Source organism: Cebidichthys violaceus, unplaced genomic scaffold, assembly GCF_023349555.1.
Source record: "Cebidichthys violaceus isolate CVI_PGR_0920_01 unplaced genomic scaffold, fCebVio1.0.p SCAF_12, whole genome shotgun sequence".
NCBI classification, from domain to species: Eukaryota; Metazoa; Chordata; class Actinopteri; order Perciformes; family Stichaeidae; genus Cebidichthys; species Cebidichthys violaceus.
In genome coordinates, this window is record NW_027176285.1 from 4474981 (window position 1) to 4497567 (window position 22587).

Consider the following 22587-nt stretch of genomic DNA (forward strand, 5'->3'; position numbering starts at 1 on the left):
GGTGAAATAAACAAGCCCTAATTGGCTCACGAACGAGGAACGCCCCACTCTCCCCCCTCGGCCCTTTGTTAGAGAATAAACCTGCCAGGGAGCGAGGTGCAAAGCTCAAGACAGTCTTCAAACTGACCTTTGAAGACTCACCGCTTCCTTGGAATGTCACTTGCGATGCCAATAATATCTGCGAGGAGTGCAGCGCCAAGCTTTTATTTTACAAACATGCAGACAATATTGACCTGAGATCCATGGAAGGGTGTGAAATGGGCCACGTTATGTAACAAAATGGAAATGAGATGGAGCGCCATCCTCCTTTAATGGCCTCGCTGACCTTGCAGCCTTGCGATTTCATCAAAATAAGATTTCTGACACTGTAATTCTTCAGGAGCCCGGCGAGGGAAGCTGTGTAAAACATCATTTACTGACAGAGGAGCCCTCTTAAGGATCCAATTTAAGGACCCCCTGTTCGCGAGCGTGTCACAATCATCTTCACAGTTGTCTTTCATCCTTCTTCACACTATTAAAACTCTGTTCCTGTGCGGAGGTGGTACACACCACGCCAACAGGGAACAATGCTCTGGCACCGGGTAGCAATGCATTAGAAGAATGTTTGCAAACACGCTAAGACACTAAATGTGTGACACTTTAATTGCACTGGAATAAAGCGCTACTATCACACGTTACACCTGCTCTTAACCGCCAGCAGCTATTGGTGGAAAGAACACTGACAAGCCCGATTGTTGTTTTATTACGGCCTCAACGTTTTTCTCGAGGGGACGGACACCCCATTCATGGGAAAGTACATGATTTTGAAGAGGAAATAAATGCACACGTAGCCCCAGATAATCACTCGGGATTTAGGATACTTTGTGCTGTTTTCCCAAGGGCATAGGTTTGATTTCAGTGGGGAGATGACAGGTTTTTAAAATTACATCAAAAACAATAAATTCTTGCTCATGTTAATAAACACACATTCATCTCAACTTGTAATACAACACATTATGGTAATGCTAACCCTAGTGAGCTGGAATTTAAAGAATTTCAATTTATTTTATTTATTATGTATATTGAAGTGATAGTTTGGATGTTTTGAAGTGGGGTTGTATGAGGTATTTATCCATAGTCAGATATCAGTTTACATGTACGCCATATTTAGAATATTTTCACCGCTCTCTGTGGATTCATGTCCCTCTGCTACACTAATGTAGTAGCAAGCTGAGTACAGATATTGATATTATGAATTAAGTTAAACTGAATGAGGACGTGAATCGGATCAGATCGAAGTAGTGCTATTTGTCTTGTACGTCTTGAATTGTCTTGTGAGGGAAAGATGCACAACCCTAATGAGTACACCCCACTTCAAAATGAAAGTAAAATAAAACACAAGATTTTAGAACTAGATATAGTTTTAAGTCACAAAATGTCAAGAATCGTCTCAAAAACAATGTCCTTGGCTGCCTTAGCCTTGATTCATATTCAATTCAAATGCTCTTAGAGAAAAAAAAAATCAATAAATATGATCTCCTTTAAATCCAAATGTATACTATAAATAAAATGCAGTATATTTTTGTCATTCATGAGTAATGCCTGTAGAACTTACTATCAAACCTAAGCCTTATGGGCCCAAAAAGCTCCATCAATAGGATATTTGTGGCAAAAACAAGGGTAAACAAAACCTATATTGCCTGAAGAGAAATATGAGATTCATCGCAGATAATATGGACATTTGGATTAAGACACACAACTCATTGAAATCGTCATAATAACTGTTAAATGTCTTCTCATTGTACTTGCAAATGTCTGCGTTGCTGATAAGAAGTACTTGATACCGTTTTGATGTTCAGATGGTCCTGATAGGGGCGGTCGTAATGCAACGACGCTTTTAGTGATGACTATCTAACGTGAACCATATCTCCCTCAGGTCCCCTTGACTGTACTGTTCGTACAGTAAAACCACCTCTATAACAATGCATCACAACTACAGGCGGGCCAGCAGCCGTAGCTTTAAGAAATAGCACTATCGTGTCCTTATATCCTCTCCCCGCACGCGAAACGAGACATGATGCATAGAGCGGATGGCCACAGTTGACAAGAAATTCAGTATATCAAATAAGCTCAGAGCGGCGGGCCCCGGCAGCGTGTCTCCAGGTAACAGTACTTCAAACGGGTAAGAGATGTATCTCACTGATCCTCTGTAGGGCATGAACAGAGATGAAAGAAAATGATTCCTGTTCAGTTAAGTAAGTAAATGTATCATAACTGCCAAAGAGTCCCGGGAGAATAAAAGGAGGTATCACTCCTCCCTCCTTGAGGACCTTCACAGGCTTTGTTAGCATACAGCCTTTTATTATTTGTTATCTTGGAACAATACAGCATGGATTGACAAGTTCAATGTGTATTTCTGTTTGATTAGCCTTGAATTTGACATCAGTGTAGCGTGACGCCAACAAATTCTTTAGTTGTCATTGAATCTCGCACTCGTGGTCCGTTGACGCAGTTCCATCAGCTTCTCGCCAACTTTGAGATAAATCATCTTCTGGTGTTGAGACTAGACTTGTAGTATCTTTTACAAGTGTGAAGACATTTTTCAGGTCTCAAACCTACTCCGCAAAGCTCACGACAAACGATCAAGCAATATTTCAGTAAGTTTATACTAAAGACGTGGGACCGACCCCCGATGTCCAGTGGAATCTAACGGACGAGGCCTTGTTTGAAAAAGCGCATGGTTTAAGCTTATTTCTAGTCAGAGAGAGAGCTATTGATTACAGGGCAGATTTGAATGAGCCTGTTCACTGACACAGTGTATAAACTGATACACCATGGAGCCTAGAATGTAGAAAGATGACCCATATTCTCTCTTTACTTCATGCACGACAGCAAACAGGGACATTTGCAGAGATATTATAGCTGATGTTGTGCCTTAATATAATCATTTATTTTCAAAGGAACTGTAATGCTGCGCCATTGCTTTATTTCATTAAAACACTTTTTTTCCCCAGAAAGATGAGTGTGTATATGCAGGTTTTTAAATGTGTGAAAAATACTTTTTGATATTTTCTGGTGTGTAATGTTCAACATCACGAACGCGACCAGTGAAAACATTTTTTTTATATATATATGTGTGATCTTACTTTTGAACAATGTTTGAGCGCTGCTTAGACAGATTTTGTTTCTTGGATGACAAATAAAGCACCGGAGAAATGTGTGTGTCCAACAGGGTATAATTTTTCCATCACTGCCAATTGGAGCTGGAGCTGATAAATACCTACTGAAAACTATTGCAGAGTCATTTGTCACCATTTGTCGTTTCACCTTTCCCACCAAAATCAAATGCCAGATGTTAGTGGGTGTTTGTGTTTGTTCGTTTTTATCAATTTGGAAAGAGTATTGAGAGTAAAAGTTACACATGATAACAAACTAACTAACTGATAACTAACTAATAATTACAATTATACATTAAAGCAAAAAGAACGTGTTACAGATTCTTGGATTAAGGCGCAGTAAATTACAATATCTACTTTATCTTACTAATGAAGAATGGGTGAATAACTGAAGACCAAGCTTAAGTCAGCTTGATGCTTTTCCCAATTAGTTTAAGCGCCCCGATCTCCATATTGCACGGTGCCAACAAATAACACCTACTTTTGTATTTTCCTCATTACGGAGATGCATATGTCTCACCAGGGTAATGGGATTAAATCATGTTATATATACACTCACCATGTAGGAGGAGATCATGCTGAAGGTGGGAAATTTCACACCCATAACCGGGAGGCTGCCTGCTAAGTGACAACAGTGAAATGCAAGGGGAGTCTCATTACCCACCATGGACAAATCAGTCCGGAATAATAATAATACTTATAATAATAGGGCAATTCCAACCAGTGTTCTTGGTCAAATTCTTTTTTTTCTTGAAATGGAAGCTCATAACGGCATCTGACCACTTGCATCTGTCTTGTCGACCCCCCCCCCCCCCCCCCCCCCTCTGTGTGCTTTGTAAGGACACAGATGACTGCAGGCGACCGCTCTGGATACATTCTTCTTGTTTCCTTTTTTTTAGCGCGGCAGCAACAGACAGCAGCGGGAAAACAGAGTCAGTACCGAGAAATCTGCCGACAAACGGGGGAGTTGTGACAAAGCCCCGCGCCCAGTGACAGAGACGAGTGGGTCACTTAACCCGAGGCATTGTTCTCTGGCCCGCCCGGCTTTGAGAACCTCATCTGCAGAGAGTTCAGGCTCCTGCGGTAGCATGAGCGCTCCGAGTAATTAATAACATTATGTTCTGTAATTACCTTCTATGTGTGTGTGTGTCCCCCCCCCCTACACACACACACACACACACACTCACACACACACACACACACACCCCATGGCCCAAGGGAACAGAACTGCAGCTAATGGGAGTAATACTTTAGGTTTACAGAGCAGCCACAGTGACCAAGAGTCTTAAAAAAAACTGACCCAATTACACTACTGCTTTGAGAGGAAAAAAACTTACTGCACACATGATCCTTTGGGTTCTATTATATATATTTAAAAAATCCACATAGATACAAAACAGGTGTGTGCATATATTGTTGCCAGTGTAATTAAAATTTACAACCATGGCTCTGAGATGCAGATAACATTCCTCTGGAGAAAGATGCTTAACCCATTGGTTCCCCCCCTCTCTCACCCACTCCGTCTTAATAAAAGGGACACAGATAGCCATGGGAGTTTGCCTTCCCTGAGTCTCATCATTACTGCAGCAGCTCGGGCGAGCAGCACAATGTGGGGGACCAAAGCCCACTCAAATCACCTTTTTGTTTCAATTGAACCGATCACATTGTTCTGTCGTTAAAAGAGTGAAACGTGGTGCTAATCTATGCAAGAAAAAACATTCTCTAAAAGATAATGTTGATGCATATCCCAATTCCTTTATGTTAAATACCTCTAATCAGCGTTAATTACGACAGTGTTCGTTGCACGGCATCGTCCCTGAGATTGTAACCCGTTTCAAAAAAGGTCAAAAGAATACATTTTTCCCAGTGTTAAATTAATTAGGCACGTGAACTTTTCTTACAACAATTGCATAATGATGAGATTTTACGTAGCGAGAAAATAGAACCTTCTAGAACTCATAACGGGAGTGAAACAACTCGCTCTCCAACCCAAGCAAAGATAACCGTTGACCAGAGCTGCATTATGGATGTCACATATAATTAACCCCAAGAAAAGTGCTGGGCTGTTGGGATCTTTTCGTCAGATTAAGGGAGAGCCGAGGCCCTCTCCAGGAGGGATACAGTGAGGGTAAAGGTGGTCCGTCTTTGTTAGAAATTTAATGTATTTGAACTCTCGGGCTGATATCTCAACTCCAAAGGGCCTTTCTTTATATATAATATATAATTTGAGAGGACAGCGTAACGCAAAAACTTGCACTGTAACATTTGTATGCCATGAGGCTGCACAGCGGAGGGTTAATAGTATGCTGAGCTTACACTAAAATTAGATAAATGGTCTTCCAAAAGAATATTTAGAGGCATTCAGTCATGTCTTAAATCAGTGCACTGTGCCTGCCTTATACCAGATATTCTGTATAAATAGTGTTCACAGTTCCGTTCATTAGTGCGCTTATGTTCCATTTGATTTACTGCTAATGGTCTAGCAGAGGCAAACTACAACTCCGTACTACATTGCCAGGGATGGTAATGATAGAACCTCACTTGATCTTTCCCTGTTTGGGTGTTTACCGAACAGGAGCAGCGAAGGCGCCGCGGACCACCTGGACTGAAACGAGACGGATGTAAATTGATGACGCCCCTAGGACCATGAAGCCGCTGAAAGGAAACAAAATGGAGCCTTGTGAGCAGGCACGACAAGTAGGATATTGAGGGGTTTTATTTCATGTGGTCTGATTTATTTGCGTCCGTGCCCTGTCCATGGTGAGGGTGTTCGTTCATACGAGGGCCCTAGCTGAGGTGGTTGCCCTCAACAACAACCCTGAATGAATAGAATGATGTCTGGCAAACAAGCACATTGAAAGGGCAGTTTTTCTGCACGTCTCATCTCAACCTTGGTCAGGCAAAGAAGCTTTGAATGTGACAACATGTACTGCATTTACTGTAGTAGATATGTTTTTGAAAAGCTTACCTTTTGAGTTTTGAGGAAACATTGCTGCATTTACCTTGAAAACCATTTTTGTTGTTCAAATGGAACAATTTGTTTTACAATCCTGAAATACAACTACACCAATTTTTAACTCATAGGCTACTATATTATTTTGGACAGGACATATTACAGTATGTCATTGTCCAAAATATATTTAATATCTCTAGGACGCTCCTTTTAGCCAAGAAGCTAACCGTTGTGCCGTTTCAAGGAGGGCTCCGGCGCAATCGTATCCCTTTCAGAAATGTAATCCAGCTGAGAACTGCAGTGTCTTTTTAGAGACTTCATGAATTATAAATCCAACACTGAATGTTTTCTGTGAGTATTTATCCTTTTCTTCGTCTTGAAAACAAGTGTTGTTGTTGTAAGCCGACCATTAGCAATTCTCGTTGCATTAGGTTGAGTCTGTCGACCCATCAGAGGCTGTGTTACTTACTTGTCGACCAATCGGTGGCTGTGTTCCTGACTGTGGTCAATTGAATAACATGAGATTTAAAAATTACATTTAAATGGTAGTAATGTATAATATTGTAACTGTGGTCTATCAGACATATAAATGCTCAGAAATCATCAAAAAAACACATTTAGAAAAAAAGTTTTGAGCTTAAAGGCTTGTAGTTTTTCTTTAAACAGAGTTATTGGCATCATAAAAACCCAAACACACCGTCATGGTGGTCCTTGTGATAAGAGACAGGTATTTCAGAAAGAGGGTGAATACATGTACGTATAATCAAACAGTGTCAGTGTTTATCACTAAAGTCTGTAACATGTTCGAATAAAAAAACAAAATACAAGTATGAACCTGAACACCAACATAATATGTCCCCTTTAACAGTCAGTACAAGGATATCCAGTCACCATTGCTTCGTTTCTTGTTGTGATTCTTTTCCTTCACAATGAAAGGCCATGGTGTCAAAGATTAGATTTTGTCCTGAGGGTAGCATGAGAGAGAATCACATGGAGTTCAACCAGTGTGATACAACATTGCTTGCAAAAACATGATTAAGGATTTAAATCAACCACACAGGAACCCCATTCACATCTCAGAAGAATAATGTGCTCATGTAAACCATCACACACCTGCAGGGCCATCAGAAAAGTAACATTATTCACCAGCCATCAAGTGTGCAGATATCGGGCTATGGTAGCAGATGTTTCAGCGATATCTGACACTCAGCAACCTCCTTAACTCCCACTCGACACCAAACAAAACTCTTGCCACCTACACCACTCCTGCAATTTTTGAGCGCAAGCCGACGAGCGCGCTAACCTTTTCAGTGAGCTCCCGCAGTAAATGTATGCATATTCGGTCTGTGTGGGTACACTGGCCTTGAGGAACTGAGTGTGACAGTGACACCACTGGCACACAGGCGAGCAAAACATGATCTGTATTATCTATTTCAAGCAAGTAGATATAACAGAGGGAGAAGTTGAAATGAAAAACCTTGATTTTTGGGCAGCCGGTACACAGGTGCATCCGTTTTGTATCGTCAGGCTCGGGGCAGGAATTGCTTGGCAGCGGCCAGCTTCACACAGTGAGGTTATTTTGTCTTGGAAATGAATCAAATCTGGAGTACTCCCTGTTTTCTTTAATTTGGGACATATTCAGTGGAGAAAGCCTTGAGGTGCCATCTGCACCTGGTGTCTGCACAGATTGTTTTCTGATCAAAATCAAAGCAAACCTAAACCTAAATCTTTTTGAAGAAAGATGCAAATATGTGACGACAACTTAAACTTTAAGTGAGAGCGAAAAAAATCAACTCAACCAAATCATTTTTGGTAGAATTTGGTAGTATTACTTTTAAATTATAGCTACCCTGTGGGGTTTTACTCTTTAGGGAAATGGAGAACTTTTTAGAAGTTGGTTTACTCTAGTGCAGGGGCTTCAACGTTGTTCAGGCCAAGGACCCCCAAAGAAATGGAGCAGGGACCCCCCCACTATACACAGTATATTGTATAAAATTGTGTTTTATATTAAACCGGGCCTAGTGCCATGTATAAACATGCCTTGTTATTGTCCATTCAATACTAAGCTATTCAAAAAATACACAGGTTCATATATTCATGTTTTTATTTTAAAGGTACAGTGAGTATGATCGTCATGCATACAAGCTATTCAAATTGACGTTTTTATTTTAAACATAAATGTGGAAATGAAAATGAGTGATGGCCTATTACTGCCATGCATAAACATACCTGTTATCTTGCATACAATACTGAACTATTAAAATAATGGACAGATTCATGTTTGGGAAAAAAAAATAAAAATTGTCTAATCAACCCAAAATTTCACGGACCCCCTGCAGTACCTCCGCGGACCCCCTAGGGGTCGCGGACCCCCTGTTGAAGACCTCTGCTCTAGTGCATGCAAATGACGATGCACATGCATGTGGGTAAAGTGACGCACTCTATTCTGCTGACCTACAGGTGGCAGTAACTCGCAGTGAAACACACCTATGACCTAACAAAGTGTGGAAAGAAGAGGACCACTATCGAGCAAACACGGAAGTTAACGACGCAGGTTTCAACATTTTCCCAAAAAAATCCGCAAATAGATTTGTATGAAGGAAGCAAATGTATTCAACCCAATAACACTGAATGCTAACATAACATTTGTTTGCAAAAAAACTCCACAGGGTGCCTTTAAGTATAGATTTGTAATACTCAGCAACATTTAGGTTTACATTGTTAAGTTTACTTTATTTATCATATGCACAAGAATTAAACACCATTTTTTTTGTACCAGTAATTGCAAATCAATAAACTGAATGTAAACATTGTATTAAATGCATATGCATAACAGTAAAATATATGTATACTCTCACCACCCACTGTAGAGCCTTACTGTTGAGGGCGGTGCAACACCAGCAAACTTTGGATGGTGCACCTAATTAGCTAAATAAGGACCATGCAGTGTACAAATTGCCAGCTTAGTTTCAAATTTTGCAACGCATAATGAGGAATGTATTACTCTCCCCTACATTACGACATAAAAAGATAGTGGTTTAATGCAAACCATGCATTTAAGTTCCGTGAAGAACACACACCACATGGTTTAGAAAACCTTCTGCTAGCCTGCAGATTTGCAGGAAGATAACATTTCTCACCATGTCACTAAAGATGCATCCTGAAACATATTTCACACTCAAACGAAAAAAGTAATGAGCCATTCAACAAATGAATCAACGGAGTGACAAGTGACTGGGGATGAATGTAACTGCTTTGCGAGCACTAATTGCTAATTATTGTTATTAACAATTCAAGCGATGGATCACAAAGTTTATATCGAGGATATTTTCTGAAACAGAAACTGGTTCATGGTATGTGTCCGCGTTAGTTCTGTTAGATTCCTTCGATTGCTTTTACGCCTCGCTTTCAGTTGATGTTAAAAACAGGCAGCTCCTTGCCCAACTGGCCGGGGCTGCACGTGTCCAGAAGCATTTTGTGCTTTCTTTGTAAAACAACTAAAGGCAGAGTGCAGTTCTATAACGCAACCCGACCTCTGGCCTCGCCTGTGCGGAGAGCCTAGAAAAAGGTGGGATTTTAAAACGTGCTGCTTACCTGATCATATCTGCTCTTGTTATTTTACCCCTGTTGGGCAAGATAAAAAATACATTTATCAATTCACGAGAATAGTCTAAGCGAGGGTTTACAATATATATGGGCTGGCCTTGACACATTTTGTGAGCCGAGTTTCTTGTTTTCGAAGTTTTGCGGACAGATAAAATATTGTTTTGCCACCCCTGCTCGGAGTTGTCCCTTGTATTTTCTCCCTCTAACACTAGCTGACTGATAAATGACCACAGAGGAGCCATCAAAGCTGGAAGATACAGCCTGAACTGAGTTGATGCTTGGACTTTAATGGCTGTGCCGGGGACATTAAGGAGAAAGCAACCTGACAGCAGTGGCTACATTTTCTGATCCTCTTGGTAATGGCCCTTTCTTTTTTCTCAGCACAACACAAAGAAGCATTCTTATATATTACTAAAGCTAAATTGCGCCGGCAAAGCATACGGCATAATGGTGCTTTCTCCTATAGTTTGAATGTTCACAGGGAAAGAGATGCTTGAGAGTGGGTACAAAAAAGGAAATGGTGTTGGCATTAGCAAAATTCTGTGATCCAGAACCATTTCTCTCTTTGCTGCCAGCATCCTTTTTGAGGCTGTGGGTGTGCCAAGACAGAGTTTTTCATGACATCGTTGCTGGTCCCCACGTAGTAATATCTCGCCGAGCATTTTGCCCATGAAATTCCCAAGAATTTAGCCACATTTTTGTCCTGATTTCTTGTCATTTTCATGTTTATTACTGGAGCACGTATGGCATTAGACATAATACACTCAACGTAGTAGAAGGGAGCATGGGGATTGGATTCATTCAAAGGGAAAGGACCTTGAGACGATCACCGCCCACGAGAGGAGGAGAGCCGCGACGGAAGCTAAGCTAACCCAGTAAGGACTTAAGGCTGTTCCACCTCCTGGTTGGCTTGTGGCTAATGTTCTGTCGCAGGGAAATTCAGGCTAACCCTGCAACAGGAGGTCAGAATCTTTAGACACGGGTCTCGTCATTGCATCCCGGATCAAGCTGCACTTTGCGGGCGGATCGCAGGACAGAGTGCAGGACTCGAGAGGAGTCAGACTCTGTTTACATGAAAGATGATCGGTGCTCGATTATAGTCAAAACTGATGGACCGTGATACTCTGATGTTGAATTTATTATGTTGAGATGGCGTCCATATTGCCCAGAGAATATTTTATTGCTTTTGTTCAAAAATTGCACCATCATGTTTTTTTTTGTAGCAAATGGCCTACAACTGCATTTCATTGTGCAACCCTGATATGCTTGAATCCTACTGAATTGAACGCAGATCTTTATGTCGTCTTTAAAGTTCATTAGCATTAGCTTAAAGCTAGGGTTGATAATCTTGAGAAACCGGCAAGGGTACACTAGAATTTTTATAATTATCCAACCATAGGACCAGTGATGTGCAGTGAGCTTCGTGACTGGTGAGGCACTGACTCTTTCAAAGTCAGATTTACAAATATATTAACCCAATAGAGCAGCTTAAAACACCATTCAATTGGCAGCTTGCACATTGACTACTGGTTGTTTTTCATATTTCATATCAGCATTCTTTACACACACATAGGTAAGGTACATATGTGATTCCACCGGGAGCGTGTGCGCTGCGTTCCGGCTGCACATAGTGTTTTATTTTGAAAAATTACCGGATGCTCTATCCCTTTTCGGTGTCTGACTTCCTGTCTGGGTCGATCTGCTCTGTGCAGCTTGAAGCAATAAACCCGACCCGTGGCTCTCGCACACCCCCTTCTTTGAGGCAGAGGTGTACTGTCTGCCTCCTCTCTGTGCGGTTTCTGTCAGATCAGCAACACTAAATATGTTCTACACAGATGTGAAATACATTACCTATTCTATGTAAAGAAAGGACATATAATAAAAGTGTTTACAAATATTACAGTGGTGACAAACAATGAGAAAGCAAAAGACACGCGCTCAACCCAGTTAGTGAGGGATTCACAGTCTGAGGTGACGAACAGCTCGTCGCTGCCTCACCTCGAGTGTCTCTGTTTGAACAGGACATGCACTAATTCAGCGATTTTGATTATAATGCTTGAAATGATTGGAATCATACAGAAATTACATTTATAGCACAGATCAGTAGAGACATATTAATATTTATTTTATTTTAGCATTATTTGTTTTCTACTCTACATGAAGACAGGTGAGGCTCTGCCTCCCCTGACCGCACATCCCTGCATAGGACCCAGCCCACTGTTGCCAACTCTTTCCCAATGAAAGAAGCTAGCAGCACAAGCTCCAACATTCACTAAATCTAGCGAGAACAAACAAAACAAGTTTTTGAAGATTACCAACCCTAGCTTGAAATGAACTTTACATTAAGGTATTTGAAACGTTTATCTTTAAGTGCTGCTTAATCTTTGAAGGCAGTAAAGGCAGTTAGAACTAAATATTATTCCAAACACCATTTAAATGGATGCTCATTGAATCTAACAGTTCAACAAGGTTACAACATGAAAGTTGTCATGAATTCGCTTTACCGTATCTTTACCCCCCCCCCCCCCCCCCCCCCCCGTTACCCTTGTGGCGGTATCATGACCAAACACCTGCAGGCCTTTAAAAAAAAAGGGTGAAAATGAGAGAGGGTCTGCAACTTCAAAAGGGACGGGGGATTTGTGTCAGGGATTCTATTTTTAAAAAACTGCGTTATCCTTGCTCCAGGCACATATCTGTGAACTTGCTTATCGGGAATCCAGCGCACTGCTCAGAAGAGAAAAGATAAAAAAAAAATAAAAAAAACAGGCCGTTAGACGATCCTAACAGGCCATAAGTGAACATCAATGGAAATCATTAACAGAACAGTTGAAAACAAATGTCAATGAAACAAACGAGTTTCATTGACAATGATGATTTAATTTCTTCTTTTATTGTATATATTGTTGTTTTATGTGTCATTTACAAGATGTATTCACAGAATGAATTCAGCATGTATTTGTACAGACACTTGTTAAAGATGATTATGTCTGCCATTGTAATTACAAGGTCAATGTGACCCATTTCACCAAGTACTTACTGGAATCAAGTCATCAATAAAAAATGCATGAAGTAATCTCTTTTCCCTTCTTTTCCTGCAAGTCACAGCCTCCACCATCATGAGAACATTATTGATTGTGACCCAACCGTGATCCACTTTCTTTTCTTTTTTATCACCAACGCAGTAAATAGGCCCCATCAAAGGTACCCAGCTGGAGTCCAATGTCACGATCACAGTACTTGGCAGTAAATGGTAACAATCTTAATCTCTATCCAGCAGACACTGACAGCTATCTTGCATTTCCTTGACAAATATTCACCTTTGGACAAGTGCAAAGTGGCTCAAAACTACAAAGGATCATTTTAACCAAGAATAAAAATGACAAATCCATATTAACTTACTTAGTATAATCAGGCCATAATTAAATGATAAAAAGAAAAAGAAATGTATAAAATAAAAGGAATATTAAAGTGACTGTAATCCAAATAAAAACCAGCTGGTGTACCTTAATGTTGTTAATTAATTCCCACAGGACTCCTTCACAACGGAGACATATTTCAGGGGGAGATCTTTGTATGGGTTTGTATTATTTAATTCACAATGAATTAAATAATTTAAATTTAATAATTATCAGTAAATGTATGCATACGCCTAATTGCATGTCCATGCACTGCAGCATGGGGATTCAAAGCAAACCCAAACAACCTCAGTGTTGTACTGTAAGGCTGTCAGCTTGGTAGATTGGGGCATGTGGGAAAGAATCGAAGTGTCAGAACTGAGCCATCCATAAAATACAAACCAACCCACCAACAATAAGCCATTTGATTATTATCAAACAAGCCTCATAGGGGTACATCACATATTGTGCTACAAAGACCTGTGTCACACTCCCTATAGACCACACTCACAGGGGACAAAACTTTTCTAATGATCACCTCACGCCGTCACACTTTCCTGTCACGCTGTCTTCGATTCTATATCAGCTTTAAACACACTCTTCAATTTGAGTCAACCTCCGTGTTGAGGAGAGCTCGGGCTATGTAATTGGAGGCTGTGGGTCCCTTGACGGGAACACTTACTGCCTGGACAGTGTCATACCCCCCCCACACACACACACACACTTTCTGTAAAGGGGGACTCATTAATCTGAGCAGTCAATGTCAATTTCTCTCATGGGGGACGGTGAGGACTTGTGCGCCTGTCTTGATGGACTTGTAACAAGTTGCGATGCACGACTCTCACCATGCAGTAGATGTCTCATTACTGCCGAAGATGCCCCTCGGCCCAGAGGTGAGGGTGCTGATGGGGGAAACAAAGCGCCTTGCCCCGCTGACACCAGACAAACTGACATCAGACGAGAGCCTTGTGTTCCCGCCTCGGGGGCCTGCTGGGCCCAACAGCTGTCAGTCGAGCCGAGGACAGAGCGAGGGGAGCCCCGGGTTTACACACAGACACGGGAACAAACAAACACTGCCTTTATTTTCTGACTTAACTTACCAAACATCTGTTGTATTCACTTAATGTAATATCTCTTAAGCAATAAGCCTGCAAGCTCGTGAATTTATCCGTGAGTTGTTATTTCCTCGTGTTTGGAACAATACTATACCAATAAAGATATTTGAAAAGTGCCTTATTTCAAAGATAAAAGGCACGTATTTAACTTTAGTTGTTGTTGGTATTCAGTTTGTGTCCTGCAGTACCAATAAAGTGTCAGTGATACAGGTGAGGATGCCCGCGAAGTGGCCAAAGGAGGGTCATTTGGGAGCAGCTAAAGAAACTACGATGAACAGGAAGGTCTATAAATCTACTTGTAATGGCTATTCACACAATCAAGACAGGTCCATGAATTCCTTTTTGGGGATGTAATACATTAAGAACATTTAATAGTTTTATTTCATCTTGCTCTCTACTTGTATCTTTTCAATAGGTTTTTTTTAGTTCAGGACTTTCGGGGATGAAGAGGATGAAATATAGGTTTTGGTTTTCCTGCCCTTTCTCTCTCTCTCTTGTGAGGAGTTACTGTGCCGAGCTCTGGGTACTTTTCTCTCTATGACTTAAAAGATTGTTTATTTTTTTTAGTACACTGATTTAGCAAGTACATTTTATTATTGTATTTATCATAATAAATACAACAAATTAAATTCCTGTAACTCATAAGGCATATGCGTGTAATATATTTCCAACCATGCTAATTCCTCACAAAAATAAAAGTAAGGAAGCGCAGCTGTTTTTACAGCATGTGTGCTTCACAACCAGCAATCCAGCAGAATGCGGGTGCATGTTTTCTAAACTTCTGAGTTTTTTCTATTATTTGTCCTACAAGTGAAACAAGTAGGTCATTTTTCAAAGCCTTTGAAAAAGACTCATATGAGTGTTTTTTTTCTGATCTGCTGCCTAAATGGTAAAGGTGCGGTTTAGTCAACTGAAACACTTGGTTGGAGGTTAGGAGAATGTTGTTGACGCGGTTATGGTTGATGTCACATCATTTCTTGCTTTGGCATTTAAAATGTGATTGTTCAAACGTGGTGAGGTGGCAGTGGACAACAGCAGGTACAAATGAACATAGATAAAGACCTACTGGCACATACCGTATGATAGAAAAAGACCCTGGTTTGATTCCAACGCACTCGCTCACAAAGTTTGTGAAATAAAAATACATATTTACCAGATGTGACATGCACCGCAGCTCTGAGATCAGTTCATTTGCGAGTACATTGGATGCACGATGGCCAAGGACGATAGATAAAAGTAATACACGCTTTTACTTTGCATGTTACCAATCTTGTTAAAATAATAAAAACAACCTTGTGAACTCAAATGCGCTCCCTGTGCTCTGACTCACGGCATGAGGCATACATGTTTTTGTGGTATTAATCAATTAATTAAGCAATTTCATAAACCTTGTTGTATTCACGACTTGGGTGTTTAGGTAAACGGCATTGACGTCAAACTGAAGGGAAACATATTGCAGCCCACACGTGATGCCAATGCAACATTTACCACGACCTCTTCACCAAAACTGGAGGAGGGGAAAATAAACTTTACCTGCAATTTTTTTTTTTTTTTGGGACTGAAGTGGCCGGTGTGTTTGCTGTGCACTGGTGCACACCAGAGACTGAAAAAGTGCTATGGCTGTGATTTCCCCTTTGAAATGCTCTGCTATGTTGAATGTCAGGCTGCCTGCTTTGATTGATTATGTTGCCTTTTACCAGACTGTCCCAGTGTCCCATTACTGCCCAGAGGAGGGGCCGCATCGAAATACGACGAGCATGGGTGGTCCGGATAGTCGCCGGCTCTTTTGTCTCCGTTCCTCATCACCATACGCCACTCTTAGCATAATGATGGTTTGCATCTGCTGTTTTCCCAGCCTGCCCCCCCCCCCGCAGTCAGACACGTGTTTGTACAAGGTCTCCCCGCTGAGATCAGACACGCTGAACACTGCGTGGAGAATCTCTCCCTCAAGACCTCCGTCCACCACCCTCGGGAGCACACATGGGATGCCTCTGAACTTTTCCACGGTGCTCCCACACTCGAGCCGTCGCAGTCTCTGATGACTCAGTCCCTCGCCCTCGCAAGCATCTCCCCACCGGAGCCCCCGACCTCGGGAGGCTACGCTGCCCTAATGGTTACTCAGCGGGTGGCTCTGCTGCCGTTACACTTCCTGGTGTGGGTTTGTTTGGAATTAGAGATTCACTCAAGGTGCTGTGGGGGAAACCCTAAAAGCATTTTTACAGCTTTTTTTTTTTTTTTTTTGCCCCCTTTCGAGCGCAGCAGCCAACACACGTGTTGTATTCAATTACATATGTGTGACAGACTGCTAATTTCAGTGCTGCCCCGCAACTACATCAGTTTCTCCCATTGATTGTGCTGCAGCCCATGAATGATTTCACATTTTTGCCAGTTGTGTTGTTGCCGGTTCAATACCGTACAGAGGAGAGCCACTGAGAGAGTATGAGATGGCAAGGTACACCATGGGTAGCTAATTACAGGCAGACAGTTAAAAGCACTTATAGTCACAACAGCACAGCAGAGCAAATCATTACGCTGACTGAACCGGTTCCCTTAGTTAGGCCCAACCATTTGATTAGTAGCCGAGGCATCCCAAAGCCTTATTTTATCTTACCTCGCCTCTAGGATCACCCGTGGCTTCTTATTTTAGTGAGTGATTAATATGTAAGTGATGAATTAGAAAACAAATGTTCTTGTTTAAATGAACTAGCAGCGTTTACATCTTGCATATTAACAAAGATAACAACCCATGAGTGGAATCAAATCCAAAAAAAGAAAAGAGGTTTTTTTTCTTTTTCTCAGTTATTAAATTAACATTCGACAAATGTTTCACAGAGGAGATGAAATAAAAAGCAGTGTCCATGAAGGCTTCTCTCTTTTTATGGAGACCAAAGAAAGAGCTTTTCAATAAGGGGAGGTCAGTGAAAGCGCATAACAATATCGACTGAGGTTAGCGACAGACATTGGTAATCGCTCCCCACAGATGTCAAGCATTTCATTAAGCGTGGGCCGACATAAAGACGGAAGAGAGAACAGGAACTCCCCTGAGTCTGGACGCTGTCTAGACATCAGCCTTCCAGAGTAAAACTAGGAGGCGGAGGATGTAACGTCCCTGCTGAACGTCCAGCATTGAGCAGAGAAGCTACAAGTTTAACGGCATCTTCCCACAAGCGAAAGACTAGTGTAACTACATCCAGTCTTATTACATGTCTAAACCATAGAAGAAGAAATAGCTTCGGCGTGAAATACCGTCACGTGGGTAGAGAGGGTGAGACGTGGAGATGTTGATGAATGACAGAGACCGGTGATCTACTACCACCAGTGTGCATATCTTTTTGTGCACACGCACATCTCTGCCGATGTTTTCATGCCACCAGCTTTACAGTTGGTGTTTGCAATGGGCCAAAACAAATACCGCGGCAAAGACAATTGAGCAGGCGACGTAAACATAGATGTAGACAATGCAGGTTAAAAAAAACATAACCAAATAGTTATGAGAAAGTCTATGTGTCCTTGTACAATCAATGTTGACTATACTTGTTTCACGTCGGGAAGGATCAGCGGCTTCCTGGATGAAATATCGGTGTTTTGTTGGCACTCTGAGAAGACGGAGCAGATGGGCGCCAACTGCGGTGAATGTGTGAAAGTTTGTTTGCCATGCAATTTGATAATAAGTTTTGCTTTGCTTATGGGTTGCATTTTCACTAACTCCGAACGCTAGCTACAGCCTATAGCTTTTCTAAGTTATTTTCATAGGCTTATTGATTCATGTCTCTTCATAATCCTTGTCGTCCTCACTGGCGACAAGCTCTTGCACAGGAGGTGCTATTTTGAATTATAAATAGGAAGTGTATGCTAGGAAAGTTTTCTTTCATCCATTTTAACATAGGAACCGTTTGTTAATTCATATAGAAACAGAATGATCTGTGTCTTCGAACACAATTGCTCTCATTTTATTGTAGCGCGTCACATTGGATTTAAGAACGAGCACTTTAAAATTCCACGAGGAAAATTCACCCTATACTAATGAAGCTCTAGCGTAAGTTCAGACAGGAAGACTATACTCATGCATGCCTAAGCCCATAGCTTATTTACCATACATCTGCCGTCAGTCCTCATGCATGCACACATTATTTCCTTGTTATTGTTTGGGGCTGTCAATCATGATATCAGCTGTCTAAGATCAGCTGGTCTCTAGCCAATAGCAGAACGACACAAGGACATAATTAGCCTATCATCTTGCCGCTGTCTGTCTTTAAATATGACCGTCTCTCTACCTTCAGTAGTTCATGCTGCTGTTGCGCAACCCTCCACCTCCCCATCTCTGCCCAGTCTTCGCAGATTCATCAGCCTCATCAACTCATCATCCTATCAACCTCATCAGCCACCATCACCACCAGTGTCTGGACTCCATGGGGGGATTTATATTGTTGCCGCTCAGGGCAATCACAACTCGATCACAAATCTCCTCGTCGAGTTCAAGCGCCAAAGAATTTCTGTGCAACTCATTAACGCATCATCTGTCATAATAAATGTTAACTACTAATCATTCACTTGTCTCTCCTGATTGAAATGCACGCAAAGCTATATTTTGGCGACATTTCAAACTATAAAACTAGGACTTCTTAAGATAGTTTACTTCAACTCCTGCCTTTTCTTCCCCACTGTTTCTTGTGAATAATTTAATCACACTTCTATTGAAACTAATGGCCTTTCTATTATGCATGTATATTTATTCAATTATTAATCTTTTTATTGCCCGAGGCAGTTGTGTGGGTCCTGGAGGGATGCTTCCCACAATTTCACCTGATGTAGACTGTCCTGTCTGTCACGGCGTGTCTCAGAGCCTCCAATTTAATTCAGACCTACTTTAGCATCAGCCAGCCTCTATCTCGCAGAGCTGTTCTCCGGAGAGGAAGGTAATGGCTTAGGTCAGGCTCTATCTAAGCATGCATACAGAGTGCACATATAAGCAACCTCAGCACATAATGGCTCCTTTTTGCCTGGCAATCGTGTCTTTTGGGATCAAATACGTCATTGCAAATGACAATACTTTTGGGAAAATAAAATAGAAAGGTTTCAGGGGGAAAGAAAAAAAAAGAAAAATAAATATATCTGTTGCCATAAGCATTGCAAAGCTCTCAGAGGAAATCCAATTGAGATGGAGCGCTTAGCCAATTTCGATGCGGCACAGCAGCGTAGCTTGCAAAGAAGTTCAAGTTCCGCACCCTGTTTGTTGTCTCCACTCCTGTGCAATATAATCAGGGTTGTGATGCATACTTTTCACACCGAGCTTCCTCCCAAAAGTTCAGATCATTTTTGCAGAAGTACAAAAGAGATAAAATGTGTTTCTCCATTTTCATTTCACACCCTCTTTGCACTCTAAAGGAGCCCTGTAGATAGGCTAATCTTTACACATCCACTCACTCAGAATCTGAATATAAGTGCTTAGCCAATCAAGATAAGCCTAAATGATAAGCCCTTTCATGCTTTCAAGGCTGTATCTATAAAAGTGTCAGCGCTGACTGCAGTCTCCATCTTCTTTTCTTCAGGTCTCTGTGCAACAAGGATGAAATAAATTGATGCGTGTGAATGTAACAGTGCAGTCTTGTCCTTCGGTAACTATCTTGTCTGTGCTTTCTTTGACAACACTTCTCAATAACTATGAAAGAGAAGAAGAAATTCACATAAATTCTGACAGCGTTTAAGGTCTGCTTCATGCATTTGGAGACCACCGGCTTTGCAACACATATACACGGAATACAGCTGCTGGACGTAAAAAGGAAGAAAAAAAACAAGTGTGATACACATCAACACCACCAGCACACCTCTAACACGCCATCGAAGTAAACATCACCTATTACCGTTGGATGGGAAACAACTCATGCTGTGCTTGCATCGAAACATCTGATTACAGTTGCTCCTGGACTTCAAGGCCTCAGGACTCTTTTGGTGAAAAAAGGATTTTATTGACCTCTTTTGTAAATCTGCTGCTTCTTTGATATTTGATGGCGTGTCCTATTCTGGTTGTGAGAGAATGCAGGGGTCTTTCATTCCATGCATAACAATAGCCATGGTCATTTGCAACCTGCTGTCTTTCTGAACAATAGATTGCTGGAGCTTTTATTTTGGGATGAGAAGTGTTCTCGGCTGCTGAATAGTCGAGGCCTGATCACAAAGGTGACACAGCAAAATTCATCCACGGTTTTTGTTATAGTCTCTGAAGAGAAGTATGTTGGTATGCCTGAAATGAAAGGGACAGAAGTCAGAATCAAGTGGGTTGGTATAGAGATACTTTAATGAAATATCAGCTGGGATGCTGGAATTCAACAATGTTTCATTGTGCGCAACTTTACACAGCTTCACGTAGACAAGTAGTAGCACTTACGTTGTTATTTTAACCCAAACCACAATCTTTTCCTCAACCTAAGTAAGGGCTTTTGTTGCCTAAAACTAAGTTGTTTCCTGTGAAGACATAAGTTTATTTTGAAAAGGCTGTATGTATGCATGTAGTGAGCAGCCAGAAATCAACTTATTTTAGTTTTTTGACTGCCCATGTGAATAAAAGGTTCCAAAATGTCAATTAAATGAAGACTAGTGGTTCTGTTTCATGTACCATTAATACCAACATGAACAATAATGTTCTGATCTAAAAAAAAAATCTCAAGAGAGCAAGGGAAATTCGTTGAAATGGCGATGTATGGAGAACCATATACAACAGCTGATTTGGCCATAATGTTTCTGGCAATGGAGTCATTTATTAGAGAGAGAGAGAGAGAGAGGGGGGGGGTCCGGTCAGGAGGCAGAGTTAGAGGTAGGGATTGAAGGAAGCTGACAGCGCAGCCTGAAGCAAAGAGGATGTCAAGCTGGGTCAGCAGCTCCACCTGGGGATACCGACTGCTGGATGAAGGACTCAGGGCTCTCCTGGTGTTCACACGGAAGAGTGCAATCCATCTCAAACGTGGCCTCTTTTTTTTTCCACTACCAACTGGAGAACCACTGGGGCTGGGATGGCTTTTTCTGTTGCCCAAGCAGTGAAGAGTCAGGCTCAGTGCGAGAGCTGAGACGTTGGAAGTAGTTGCGCTATCGACAGGATCAAATGCCACAATTAATGTGACATGAGGTGGAAAATATAACCCACCTGAAACCGTTTCAGTAAAGTCCCATCACTCTATGAAACTGCAGAAGAATGTAATTTCACATAACGCAGAGAGGGGCTTTATCCATTTATCCCCACAGCGATACTACTGTCAGCACTGTGTACCCCGGCGCTCTCCCAAAGCACACGCAGTTCTGACAAATACAGGCCCTGGCTCCAGGATGCATATGCTCAGAAAGGCTGAATAATTACAACAAAAGGCGTCTGTTTGAAGAATACATTCATCACAATACTCACAAAAATCATTCAGAATCTGCAAAGGGAGGAGCGCTGAAACAGCTGTTTGCTGATTGCGGCTCTCAAGCCTCTTCAATAGCAAGCTCAGCCTTACCGACACGGCCACCGCTGGCATAGTGTCAGTAGTGCGGCAGCCTGCTGGATTTGAGTTACATAACGGTGCGAAGGGGGGGTGAAGTTGTCTATGCTCCGACGACCCCGTCTGAGAGGCAGATACAGTCTCTGGGAGCAGGGACACTGTGACTAAAAGAACCTGACTGCAGGAAAAGGTCGGAGCGGGATAGCCTCAGGTACACAGACAGCGGGTTACAGGATCGTGATCCGGTTAAGACTGGGAGACAGATCGAGGGTCGATCTTAGATAGAGAGACAGGATCAGGTTTGAGCTCAAACAGGGAGAAAGGTTCCGACCGAGAAGCAGAAACAAACGCAGACTGTTGCTGGGAGTCAGAAAGAGTTTTGCTTAAAAAAAGGAGCAAAAACGACGATGTCATGCTTCTTTTGATAGATCCAGTCCTGTCTTTACCTGACCTCAATGTGCTGCTCTTCGCTCCAAATAGAGATGGAGCGCACATATCCCTCTGATGTATGATGGCTACAGGTATCTAATAAACTAAAAGGAAATTATTAGGAAGCAGGAGGACTGACACAGAGATCAGGTGCAAAAGACTATTTGAATAAATGCACATCAAACTGAATAGCTACTTTGGCATTTAGATGTTTTGTTTTTTTATGTTGAGCAACTTGTAACATTGTTTTTTGAGAGGCGCTATACAAACGGCAGCATTAGCAGCAGTAGTTATGTTCTCTTTCTTTGCCTCTGTCTCTCTTCCTGCCCGTGGCAGCTGGATTTGGCCTCTGTTGATAATTAATCAAGACAGGCTCTGGCACGGGCACAGGAGTGTGTTTTGTTAGGGGTGCAGTGTGTAGTGACCCATCTACTAATAAGGTCCCTCGAGGTGAAACTGCAT